This window comes from Anabrus simplex, chromosome 4 (genome assembly GCF_040414725.1).
Source record: "Anabrus simplex isolate iqAnaSimp1 chromosome 4, ASM4041472v1, whole genome shotgun sequence".
Classification (NCBI taxonomy): domain Eukaryota; kingdom Metazoa; phylum Arthropoda; class Insecta; order Orthoptera; family Tettigoniidae; genus Anabrus; species Anabrus simplex.
The window spans coordinates 248,637,015-248,651,423 of record NC_090268.1 but is presented as its reverse complement, the minus strand read 5'-3'; the positions used below and the strand labels follow the sequence as shown (position 1 = coordinate 248,651,423).

General features: G+C 37.8%; 1 protein-coding gene across 1 annotated transcript in view; it reads left to right on the top strand.

Moving 5' to 3' along the window:
- Positions 1-14,409, top strand: part of Dbp73D (putative ATP-dependent RNA helicase Dbp73D) — a 169,539-nt gene that overhangs the window by 13,546 nt on the left and 141,584 nt on the right. The window lies entirely within an intron of this gene.

The window sequence follows — 14,409 nt, the reverse complement described above, 5'->3', positions numbered from 1 at the left end:
GTATCAGGTATGGAATTGCTTTCAGCACATATATTAAACAGTGCAGTCCATGTCTTTAATAGCCTAGTATATTGTGTGTATTTGTTATATGCTCGTTATAAATCCCATCTAAATCTGCTGCTTTTTTTATCATTGTCTCTACTTCAATCTCAGTGAAAGGATCTGCACCTTTGAGGATTGGTTTGTGTTGGCTGGTTCTAACTTATATTGTCCTTGTTCAATACTTTTTGGAAATGTTTTTCCCAATCTTCCATGTCAATATCATGAGGGAAGCGGCGATTACATGGTTTTAGGCTGCAAAGGGTCATAATCTTGCTTCTTCTAAAAGTTTCTTTCCCTCTTCTTCAATGTAGTTTCTTCTCTTTTCTTTTAGTAAATGTTCCAGGGTTTTCCGTGAATCATAGAGAGATAAGGAGCGCCTGGGTTGAATGGCTGGACAAGGAATTAACTAGAGCAAAACTTAACACAACAAATTTGGAAATTTTATTTCTTTCCCTTTTTTCCTTTTCCTGAGTTTAAAATTGGAGAAATATAAAATCTGAATGAATAACAACAATACTAATGAGTTTGTCAGCTCTGACAATATAGTGGACTTGGAAGTCCGAATATCAGGTACAAAAACTTGAGAGAATTACAAATGTTAATTTACACAGAAAAGAGCAAAATTGCTCTTGCCACATACAAATTTTTATAAGAGCAAGAAATGCTCCAGGAAAATACACTTCGTAGGAGTCTGCGCTTCAACTATATCTTAGTCCAGCCTCACAGAAGCGTCAATTTTTTTATGGCGCTTTTATAACCTATCGGTTGTCCTCAATTAAAGTATTTATAGACCGTTGCCCCGATGTGGGCTTATCTATTGCTCAACAGTTATATGTTTCACTGTTTCCAAAGAGAACTAACCCCAGAAAACCTCTACACACACCAATAAATTTACAGGGGTTTAATTGCCCATACTAAGTGGCCTTAGTATAAAAAGAAAAGGTTGAAAATGGCTGGCCATAAACAAAAGGCTAGGAGGTGAAACACTTGCCCTCTATACAGAAATAGACCTGGTTAAAACCCTAAGTGGCGTGTACGCACCCTCAATTTTAATTGGCTAGAGAAAATATGTACACTTTTCTGATAGGTTGATTATGATCGAAGAAGGAACCAGCTGAACTTTGATACATATACAAAACAATCTTCAAAACCTAAGGTTTGCCAACTGCAAAAATAGACATTCCTTTATGAATTAATTATAGTTGATCCCACTAGAGGGAGCAATTAAACCAATGATAAGACGTCTAACAGTTGAAGACCAATGTATCTTGTAGTACTCCAGTGCAAGTTTGTTTACATAGATGGCCTTATAGAAGGCGTACTGTTTAACTGGCCAGAGAAGGTGTACCCCAGTACAGTAAATATTGTAAAAAATCTTTTATCTGCATACATTTGTAGATCCCTTGCTTCACTAGTGTGTCATGCTTTAAATAGCATTTCCTAGTTTGTCTTTCCTAATATAATACCATTGTTGGTTAAACCATGTTTTGGATTTCCTGTGATTTTCCTGAATCTTCACCATACATAACTTTATTAATTGTTCACTTCGTTGTGCTGTTTCGTTTACGTTACCTTTGTTTATTTTATTCTGTACAGGTATTTCAAATGGAACCTCGTATTCCATGCAAAAAAACTAACAGGAGAAAGATGACAAATGAATAACATTATGCCTGGCACCGTTCAGAAGAGCGAAATAATTTTAATAATACACAGTGCTGACTTGATTGTTAATGTTAATGTCACATTAGTTAACGAGCTTGTTACAGTGTTCTGTGAAACGCGATTTCTATAACGCCACATCAATGTCTTAACAGGGTGTTAACCAATGCTCTGTTACTGGATTTTTAACCGTGGTTGATGAAACTGGCCCTAAATGAAATAACCTCTCCTTACGCAGTCAGTAATTAAGAGGGAATGTCATAGATTCCAGATGCCTTGTTCCTATTTAGGTCTCTCAAAGCTTTTTCGAATTCTGACCTCAAAATTGGGTCTCCCATTCATCAGCATCAACAGCCTTTTCTTGTTCCAGAACCAGATCATCTATCTCTTTACCTTGACACAACTGTTGGATATGTTCCTGCCCCTAGAAGTGGTTTTCGATCTAAGCTCTTGATATTCATACAGCTAGATTTCCTTTCTCCAAAGGTTTCCTTGATGTTCCTGTATGCAGCATCTACCTTTCCAAGGTGCATACAACCTTTAACAGCCTTGCACTTCTCCTTCAGCCATTCTTCCTTAGCTGTCCTGCACTTCTTATCCACTTCATTCTTTAATTGCCTGTATTCTTTTCTGTCCTCTTCATTTTTTGCATTCTTGTATTTTCCCTTACGTGTTAATACATTGGAGTAATCACATTAACAAGTTTGTAAATAAAGGTTGTAGATCTCTTCATATGCTTATGAGATTATTTAGGGATTGTAGTAAGGATGTACAGACGAGGACATATAAGTCTTTGGTAAGGCCCCAATTAGAGTGTGGTCTCAGAGAATGGGTACCCACACCAGCCATAGCATAACGGTTAGCTCTATTAGCTGCTGTCCTCGGGGGCACGGGTTCGATTCTTGGTACTGCCAGAAACTTAAGAATGGCAGGAGAGGTGGTTTGTGGTTAAAGTGGTACCTGCAGTTCACATCCATTGGGGATGTGCCTGAAAAGAGCTTCAAACATTTTGGAAAAATTGAAAATACAGAATGCATAAATGATAACTAGAATAAAATATAAATAACAAAATAGATGTAAATAACGAATTTGGGTGCCACCTGCAAAAGATTTACAGGAATAATTGACTCTGTTGAGCATGAAAGAACTCCCTCTCCCAATGCAATGGTCATCAGGTTGACGAGGCTCCAAACTTACTTCTTTACCTTACCTGTTACTATTTTGATAGCATGCCAGGTTTTTCCTTACTCCACCAATAAAAGATTTCCTCTCAGTTTCACTACTTGTATTTACTCCCGAAACATAATTAAAACAAAACAAAAACCAACAATTATCACGTGATGAGACCAATATAACATCCACAAATAACCCCTACAAGCTATACATCACAACTATACATAGTTAGCACTATTAGCTGCTGTCCTTGGGAACCTGAGTTCGATTCTTGGTACTGCTAGAAACTTAAGAATGGCAGGAGGGCCACACTTCAAATTGAATATATCCTATGGATAAGACGACTCTCCTTTCTTAACCTTATATACATACGCAAAATAGCAGCATCACCGTGGAATCTATTTATCTCGGATTATAACTGTATGTGAAGCAAATCCAGTCGCCTCACTATATGCAGTTAATCAAACAACTTCACCGTGTAAAAAAAAAAAAATTTAAAAACTTCTGTATTCTAGATGCAAGAGAAATGCCATATTGAATCAATCAAGAAACCAACCCAGGGCAGAACACTTGGACTACAATTTCTTCTAGCAATAGTCACTTCTGTGTCCAACAACACATTATCTCCAGATCACCTATACAACACTACCCAAAGTGTGCATTTCCTCGGAGAGGAATAATCCAGGGTCTTACTTACAAAAGAACTCTATGTAGCATCTTCCACCAGCTGTTCACCGGGAACTTGTATTAGCAAGTAATGCACTCTTCATGGCCCTGTAATGGTACAGTAGTGCACCCGTAAAGAACTCATACAGCAAAGACTTCTTAATGGTAATCATCATCAACAGCAACCGCAATGGTCATGAACAGTAATATTAATCAACTCGTTGCACAAGCGCACAATATGCTTCCTCCAGCACTCCATAAATAAGCCCTCCGCTGCACACGCACACATGTATATATAGGCTCGCTCCACGTGGCGTTGCATCTACCAAAGTCTACAGGAAACAATGCTACCACTGAAACATTTTCAAGCGTCACTTGATCAACGCAACCTTGTTCAAAATCGGAGTTTTCGGATTGGTTACCAAGCTGCCAATCCGCAAATAGCTATCTTGCACATTCATCCACATTGATGAATTACCATCTTGAGCATACACTTCCTAGCCGTACCTCAGGTATCTAAACTACTTGTTGCAACACTTTTAACCGACTTCAACTGTCCCTGATACATTCACTGTTTCCCGGGTTGCACAATCTTCACAGCTAGGCCATGTGCACAGACTCTTACCCGAACGTAATTTGTACCAAATAACTTATAATGATGCACGTATGCAATATTTCCCAACTACAAATTCCTCCTACAATATTATGTTTCTACATCTTAATTTGACAAACTCGCATGATATTCACTACTTTATATTACAAATTATTTTACGAAAATTCACTAACCTAAAACCGGGGATTGTACTTTTGTGCAGATACAAGCTTCTCCACCTCAGGATGAGGACACTAGGTTTACTTACCAGAATAACTAGATATGACTACTAAAGGAAAGCACCATGATTTGTCCTGGGTGATTTCTGACAGAAGAATAGTATTTCAAATTGTTGCTAAGTTTGGACTGGGAAGACTTGCGAGTAATATGGGGTGTTTCGAGCTATCCGTGGAGAAATTGTGTGGAATGGTATTAACAGATGAATAAACCCGGGCTAAGAACTTGCTGTATGCATGTAAAAGAGCCGTTGGTTAGACGTGGGGCCTAAGACATCAATGGTAATATGGATATACACAATGATCATTAGACCGTTGATGGCAAATGCCGCAATCATCTGGTGGCAGAAAGTAAGTCAAGGAAAAGTCGGCAGTAGATTGGATAGCCTACAGAGAATGGCATGCATAGCCATAACTGGGGCTATGAGAATTACACCAACAGAAGCCTTGAATACTTTACTAGACCTCCCATCACTTTGCAGTTTCATAAAAGGACAGGCTAGAATGAGTTCATATAGACTGGCACAATCAGAGTGCTGGAATGCACAAAGACGCAATGTAGGACACTGTAAAATTAACAGAGGAAGTTAACTGTTTAAGCATCACCGCGGTCTAATGGGGATGGAAATAAAATATATTGTAGTAGTGTTTGTCTATGTGAGGTTAAAATATCTGTGATCAAAGTGGTGATGAAGGCTACAGTAAACTAAAACATATTGAGTATACATTGGACATGAGTACATTAAACATATTAAAATACATAAGCCACAGTATAACTCACTTAATAAGTTAAACACACTAAAATATGGTATTTATATGTTAAAACACTTGTTAAAATTTGAGTTCGTGTTGCGTGGATTTCCTTCTTCAATCTTCTTTATGGTTCTTGTGCTTCTGTATCATGTTAATTTAGTTGTATGAAGTGATCTTCAAGATTATTCTATGGCTGTTATATGTCATATTGATTCGTGGTGAAAACCCTTGTCGTGAAAATTTTTTGAGTACTATGTAATCCAACCGTTAATATACTTCAGTAAGTTTTATGACAGACTGCAAGACTTGAGTTTAAATTTTGATTAGGAGCTGTTGGTGGCGACACCTCTCTCGTCTGTTTTCGTGTTGTAGTTATTATCTGTAAAGATAAGCTAATATAAGTATAGTGCGCGTATGAAGGAATGCCCGGTGTATGTATGGAAATGAAAAGAGTACTTACTATTGTTGTTGTGGAAGTCGTGTAGCAATATGTTTGGAAGCTTGCTGTGTTCTACTACCCTACGAGTTCATCTGGGGCTTATGTTAGCTGTGGAGAGGGTTGTAGGTGGAGGGGTAGGAGGAGTGGCTATTGTGGTGGTAGGGGTGGGGTTAGGCTTTTGATTCATCGGTTTATTAGGGCATGTGTTTACTATTTTGAGATACTCATTTTTTAAAAATGCAGGAATGGCTTTATCAAAGATGATGCTGGTTTTATCTGTAATGTCGTTAATGTTATGATTGGGATTAGTGTATTGGTGCAGAGAAATATAGAAATCTTCGTTTATGTTGAGCAGGGGGCCCTTAGAGTTTATGTTTAATATCATCATATCATTATTGATGTCTGTGAAACTATGCTTAGATTCTTCTATATGTTGGCCTATTGATGAGAAATGGTTGTGTTTTACTGCATTTATATGTTCATTGTAGCGGATGACGAAGTTTCTGCCTGTGCGTGCAATATAACTTGTGTCACAGTTGTTGCATTTGATATTGTAGACACCTGATTGGTTATATTTATTGTTATTGTTGACTGTTTTGTTGTTGTGTATGGTGTTGGTGCTGTTGTGTATGGTTTTGAATGCTATTTTCAGGTTGTGCTTCTTGAAGATATTAGTTATAGTATATATATGGGTGTTGTTGAAGGTGAATAAGGCATAATCTTTCTTAGGTTTGGCTGTTTTAGTTAATTTGGTTTTAGGTTGGGATTTTATTTTGTGAATGATTTTGTTGGCCATTTCTTTGCTATATCTGTTATGTTTGGCTATGTCGTGGATTCATTTTAATTCATTATTTAAATCTTCTATTTTCATTGGGATATTAAAAGCTCTATATATCATGCTATAATAGGCTGCTCTTTTGTTAAAATTTGAGTTCGTGTTGCGTGGATTTCCTTCTTCAATGGAATCATTTTTTATGGTATTTAAGGTGTGTGTGGGTTTCCTGTAGATCTTGTAAGATAAGTGCTTGTCGAGTCTGGTTATTGTCAAGTTAAGTAAATTAAGGTACGATTATTTTTGGTTTCTTTAGTGAATTTAATTCTGGGTCTAAAGTGTTAAGTTTGTCTAGTATAGTACCTGCATCAGTGGATCTATTATCTATGATTACAAAGATGTCGTCAACAAATCTGCACCAAAAATCTATATTATCTATTTTATTGATTGACGTGTGTTCTAGGTAGTCTATATTTCTGCTAATATTCCAGAGGCAGGAGATCCCATAGGTAGGCCTTGTTGCTGGTATATGGTATCATGAAATCTGAAATAGTTATTGTTTATGGCAAATTCAAGTAGATTCATGAATTCATCTATTTCTGAGGTGCTCAAGTTGCTGTGGTTTTTTAAATTAGATTCTATTATTTTGATTGTTTGTTTGATAGGAATGTTAGGGTAAATGTTTGTTATGTGAAATCAAGCAAGGGTATGGTGTTGTTCGATCTTTAATTCTTTGGTTCTGTTGCAAAAATCTATTGAGTTTTGTATTGTTTTGTTTGCTAAAAATGAATAATGCTTTTTCAAAAATTTTTGAATGAATTGTGATAGTTTTGTAGGTTGGACTAGCTCTAAAGTTTATCATCGGTCTCATGCGTAAATTTTCTTTGTGTATTTTAGGGTAGGCTTTTGCGGATCGTAATTGTGGGTTCATTGTTATAAGTTTAGCAGATTCTGTTCTGGTGAGAAGAAAGCGTGTGTTCCTGAGTAGATTTTTTAAATTCCTCTGTATGTTATTGGTTGGATCTCGGCGTTTGATTGAAAAAGTATTGTCTTGGAAACATTCTTTAGTCTTTGTTATGTATTCATTCTTATTCATAATGACCGTAGTGTTGCCTCTGTCGGCTTTTGTTATTAGTAGATTTTCTGTTTTATTTTGTTTTTGAGTTTATTTAGGTGTGATTTATTGGTGGTATTCATGTTTAAGTTATTCTTATGAATGTTATTGATGTATTGCGGGATCTTTTTACTGATTTCGTGTCTAACTTCTGTGGAATGTTCCTTACTCTCTTACTTACTTTTGAAATTATATCAAAACTGCATTTAAATTGAAAAATATGACAATTAATATTCATTAAATAAAATACCCAATCGTTGGACCTTGTACTCACACTTAGTTCTTACCGGCTTACTTACACATATGTTATCTGAAGGGCGCCAGCTACAACTCAGTGCAGCAGTAAGAGAATGAGATTCTTGAATATCTCTAGGGTGTGGGGTAATAAGCTTACTTGTGACAACATACCATCTAAGTTGTGGGAAAAGGAGATTGGCGTTCGGTTTCCCCATTAAATTTGAGGTTATATGATTCTACTCTAAAAATGAAACAGTAAATTAATTTGATCGAACAAATATATTCTTTAAATTGTATAGGAAAAATAGTAAGTCTTACTGTGATAAAACAGATGAGAATATGAAATTATGACATTGCAACTGAAAGAAACTAGGCATGAATTTGAATTCTTATTGACCGGACATTAAACAGTTATACACAAAATTTATCCCTCAACTGTTCACTTGACTGTACCTTCAACACTTTGAGTGTAATTACGACGTATTCCTTTGATATGGTGCTTACTGTAGATGTATCAAGCCTAATTTGGTGATGTATCCTTTTTGTTTCACTGACAACTAGGTATCCATGGGACTGCTTCTTCTCCATCGGGAGGACTTCTTTGTAAGTCTGTCCTGTATGACTTTGTGGTAAGCCTTCCCGTCCGTATCTTCAACTAAGTGACCGACCAACTGTGGCCTCACTCTCTCAATGACTAATGACTCACTGAGTCCTCTCCTTCCCGTAGACTCCCATTGACTTAATGACCGACTGAGGTCTCTCCATCTCGTTCACTCAATGACTGTTCATTTATCCATTTGAATTCTTCACTGTACACCTTCCGTTTAACTAATGACCGACTGAAGCCTCTCCATCTCGTTCAGTCTCCGACCAACTGTGGCCTCTGCTTCCAATTTAATAATGACTGACGCTACAAGATACACCCTGCTTATATAGACAGTTGACACACCTACGCAATCTCCAGAAATAACTATGATCTATTCCCACCTCGTGACAAATGTTTCACACTATGGCGAAATCGCCCATGGCTCCCAGTAGGTAACTCCAAGAACGTGAGCTCACAGCTAAATAAGCACGATGACGTAGCGATGACTTGGCAATAACGCCAGCAGTATTGCACAATGTAGCAATGTCGCATCCACATCTGATATACAGCAACTCTTACTGTATATGTTTTTAATGTTAATCTACACACATGTATATATGCATACATTTAACTACAATCACGCAAGTAACAAGCATTGCAGAATGGAATTGAGCAATAAAAATAATACAATAATCGTAATCTTACAGATGTTGTTTGAGTCATCAGTCCATAGACTGGTTTGATGCAGCTCTCCATGCCACCCTATCCTGTGCTAACCTTTTCATTTCTACGTAACTATTGCATACTACATCTGCTCTAACCTGCTTGGCATATTCATATCTTGGTCTACCCTTACCGTTCTTACCACCTACACTTCCTTCAAAAACCAAATGAACAAGTCCTGGGTGTCTCAAGATGTGTCCTATCATTCTATCTCTTCTTCTCATCTAGCCAAATCGATCTCCTCTCACCAATTCAATTCAGTATCTCTTCATTCGTGATTCGACCAATCCACCTCACCTTCAGCATTCTTCTGTAACACCACATTTCAAAAGCTTTTAGTCTCTTTCTTTCTGAGCTAGTTATCGTCCATGTTTCACTTCCATACAATGCCACGCTCCACACGAAAGTCTTCAAAAACATCTTTCTAATTCTGATATCAATGTTTGAAGTGAGCAAATTTCTTTTCTTAAGAAAGCTCTTCCTTGCTTGTGCTAGTCTGCATTTTATGTCCTCCTTACTTCTGCCATCGTTAGTTATTTTACTACCCAAGTAACAATATTCATCTACTTCCTTTAAGACTTCATTTCCTAATCTAATATTTCCTACATCACCTGCCTTCGTTCGACTGCACTCCATTACTTTTGTTTTGGACTTATTTATTTTCATCTTGTACTCCTTAACCAAGACTTCATCTATACCATTCAGCAACTTCTCGAGATCTTCTGCAGTCTCAGATAAAATAACAATATCATCGGCAAATCTCAAGGTTTTGATTTCCTCTCCGTGGACTGTGATTCCCTTTCCATATTTCTCTTTGATTTCCTTTACTGCCTGTTCTATGTAAACATTGAAAAGGAGAGGGGACAGACTGCAGCCTTGCCTCACTCCTTTCTGGATTGCTGCTTCTTTTTCAAAGCCCTCGATTCTTATCACTCCAGACTGATTTTTATACAGATTGTAGATAATTCTTCGTTCTCGGTATCTGATCCCTATCATCTTCAGAATCATAAATAGCTTAGTCCAATCAACGTTATGAAATGCCTTTTCTAGATCTACGAATGCCATGTATGTGGGCTTGTCCTTCTTGGTTCGATCCTCTAAGATCAGACGTAAAGTCAGGATTGCTTCACGTGTTCCTACATTTCTTCTGAAGGCAAATTGATCTTCTCCCAACTCAGCTTCAACTTGTTTTTCCATTCTTCTGTAAATAATACGTGTTAAAATTTTGCAGGCATGAGATACTAAAGTAATGGTGCGGTAGTTTTCACACCTGTCAGCACCGGCTTTCTTGGGAATAGGTATAACAACATTCTGCCGAAAATTGGATGGGGCTTCTCCTGTCTCACATCTTGCACACTAAATGAAATAACCTTGCCATGCTGGTTTCTCCTAAGGCAGTCAGTAATTCAGAGGGAATGTCATCAATTCCAGGTGCCTTGTTCCTATTTAGGTCACTCACAGCTCTGTCAAACTCTGACCTCAAAATTGGGTCTCCCATTTCATCAGCATCAACACCCTCTTCATGTTCCAGAACCAAATTATCTACATCTTTACCTTGATACAACTGTTGGATATGCTCCTGCCATCTTTCTGCTTTACCGGGCGAGTTGGCCGTGCGCGTAGAGGCGCGCGGCTGTGAGCTTGCATCCGGGAGATAGTAGGTTCGAATCCCACTATCGGCAGCCCTGAAGATGGTTTTCCGTGGTTTCCCATTTTCACACCAGGCAAATGCTGGGGCTGTACCTTAATTAAGGCCACGGCTGCTTCCTTCCAACTCCCAGGCCTTCCCTGTCCCATCGTCGCCATAAGACCTATCTGTGTCGGTGCGACGTAAAGCCCCTAGCTTTCTGCTTTGTCTTCTTTCCCTAGAAGTGGCTTTCCATCGGAGCTCTTAATATTCATTTACCTAAATTTCCTTCTTGGAAGGTTTCCTTGATTTTCCGGTATGCAGCATCTACCTTTCCTAGGACCATACAGCCTTCGACATCCTTGCACTTCTCCTTCAGCCATTCTTCCTTAGCTACCTTGCACTTTCTATCCACTTGTTTCTTTAATCACCTGTATTCTTTTCTGCCCTCTTCATTTTTAGCATTCTTGTATTTTCGTCGTTCATCAATCAGATCTAGTATCTCCTGAGTTATCCACTGATTCTTAGTTGATCTTTTCTTCCTTCCTAACATTTCTTCAGCAGCCCTACTGACTTCATTTTTCATGACTCTCCACTCTTCCTCTATAGTGTTTTCCTTCAGCCTTTTCATTTAGTCCTTGTGCAACATGTTCCTTGAAAGAATCCCTCACACTCTTTTCTTTCAACTTGTCTAGATCCCATCTTTTTGCATTCTTTCCTTTCTTTAATTTCTTCAACTTCAGATGGCATTTCATGACCAACAAGTTGTGGTCAGAGTCCACGTCTGCTCCTGGGAAAGTGTTGCAATCCAACACCTGTCCACGTATACAGCCGTCGTTTGTGGTGGTTGAACCAAGTATTGGCAAGAACTAAATTATGATCAGTGCAGAATTCAACCAGCCGACTTCCTCTTTCGTTCCTTTGTCCCAATCCAAATTCTCCTACTGTACTACCTTCTCTTCCTTGGCCTACCACTGCATTCCAGTCTCCTATCACAATTAGATTCTCATCACCTTTTACATATTGTATTAAATCTTCTATCTCCTCATATATTCTTTCAATTTCTTCATCATCCGCTGAACTAGTAGGCATATAAACCTGCACTATTGTGGTGGGCATTGGTTTGGTGTCTATCTTGACGACAATAATTCTTTCACTATGCTGGTCGTAGTAGCTTACCCACTGCCCTATTCTTTTATTCATTATTAAACCAACTCCTGCATTTCCCCTGTTTGATTTTCTGTTGATAATTCGGTAGTCGCCTGACCAAAAATCTTATTCTTCCTGCCTACGTACTTCACTTATACCAACTACATCTAACTTTAGCCTATCCATCTCCCTTTTCAGATTCTCTAACCTACCACAACGATTCAAACTTCTAACATTCCACGCTCCGACTCGCAGAATGTCAGTATCCATCTTCCTGATGATCGCCCCCTCTCGTGTAGTCCCCACCCGGAGATCCGAATGGGGGACTAGTTTACCTCCGGAATATTTTATCCGGGAGGAAGCCATCATCAGTACATCATTCATACAGAGAGAGCTGCATGTCCTCGGGAGTTAGTTACGGCTGTAGTTTCCCGTTGCTTTGAGCTGTGTAACAGTATCAATACAGATAAGCCATGTTGAGTATTATTACAAGACCGTATCAGTCAATCATCTAGACTGCCGCCCTTGCAACTACCGAAAGGCTGCTACCCCCCTTTCGATGAACCATTCGTTAGTCTGGTCTCTCAACAGATACCCATCCGATATGGTTGCACCTGCGGCTCGGCTGTCTGTATCATTGGGACACGCAAGCCTCCCCACGTCACATAGTTCGCAGAGGAGGATCTTGCAGATAAAATAATAATAATACTATGGACATAATAATAATAATAATAATAATAATAATAATAATAATAATAATAATAATAATAATACAATAATACTAATAATAATACAATATCACAGATGAAAGAATAATAATAATAAAAATACAGATATCACCTTGTAACGTTATTTGAACCGTTACACTTCGTCTCGTATATCGTATGGGTTTTTCTGTAAGGCGAGTTCTGTTTCGGTAACGGTAGTTATAATATTCTGATAGGATGATGCGTTACCCCAGTTGTGTTTGGGTCCCTTGCTCAACATAGCCGTCTCTACATAGTCAAATGCGGTTTGCGTGAGATTTTTTATGGGTGGGTGGAATTTATGTTGGGAATTCTTGTTAGGATGAGAAGGATCTTTGTTTTTGATTATGGTTGGTGGTTTTTGTTTGCTTTGTTCTTTCAGTGTTTCCAGTTTCTTGTTTAGTGTGTTTTGTTTCTTTATGGCTAAATCTTCTATATTATCTTTAGAAATTTTTTGAAAGTAATTCCAATAGCTACGTGGGAGTCCATGGGATGCTTTGAGATGTGTTGAGTAAAGTTTATTATTGAGGTGGTGTTTCTTGCGATATAGGAATTTTATTTCTTCCTTTAACCAGATTTCATTAGTCCTGTTTTGTGTTTTGCGTGTCTGAGCAGTTGTTCTATGTTTGTTATTGTATTTCTGGAGAAATTTTGGTGTTAAGTTGTTTGAAAGGCATTCCTTCAAAAAGGCAATGCTTTTGGTTGCATTCATTAGTATAATTTTCAGGTTTTGGTATTTGAATGCGTTACGTTTTGCCTGGTTGGCTTCCGTATTATTATTTATAAGTTTCATTTTCCGTATTGATTGGATTCACTGTACATACAAGAAATGTGTTCTACCTATCAATACTTATTTATTGTAAATGGATTTACATTAGTACCGGTTTTGGCCTTCCATGGCCATCATCAAGCTAGTTCATAATTACATTACAGCCATTAGACAATATCACAAAGATGTTGTTATGTTACATCATCTGGATGTCTAATGGGGATGAAAATAAAATATATTGTAGTAGTGTTTGTCTATGTGAGGTTAAAATATCTGTGATCAAAGTGGTGATGAAGGCTACAGTAAACTAAAACATATTGAGTGTACATTGGACATGAGTACATTAAACGTATTAAAATACATAAGTCACAGTATAAAACACTTAATAAGTTAAACACACTAAAATATGGTATTTATATGTTAAAACACTTGTTAAAATTTGAGTTCGTGTTGCGTGGATTTCCTTCTTCAATCTTCTTTATGGTTCTTGTGCTTCTGTATCATGTTAATTTAGTTGTATGAAGTGATCTTCAAGATTATTCTATGGCTGTTATATGTCATATTGATTCGTGGTGAAAACCCTTGTCGTGAAAAATTTTGAGTACTATGTAATCCAACCGTTGATGTACTTCAGTAAGTTTTATGACAGACTGCAAGACTTGAGTTTAAATTTTGATTAGGAGCTGTTGATGACGACACCTCTCTCGTCTGTTTTCGTGTTGTAGTTATTATCTGTAAAGATAAGCTAATATAAGTATAGTGTGTGTATGAAGGAATGCCCGGTGTATGTATGGAAATGAAAAGAGTACTTACTATTGTTGTTGTGGAGGTCGTGTAGCGATATGCTTGCAAGCTTGCTGTGTTCTACTGTGAGTGCATCTGGGGCTTATGTTAGCTATGGAGAGTGATGCAAGTGGAGGGGTAGGAGGAGTGGCTATTGTGGAGGTAGGGGTGGGGTTAGGCTTGTGATTCGTCAGTTTATTAGGGCATGTGTTTACTATTTTGAGATAGTCATTTTTTTAAATGCAGGAATGGCTTTATCAAAGATGATGCTGGTTTTATCTGTAATGTCGTTAATGTTATGATTGGGATTAGCGTATTGGTGCAGAGAAATATAGAAATCTTC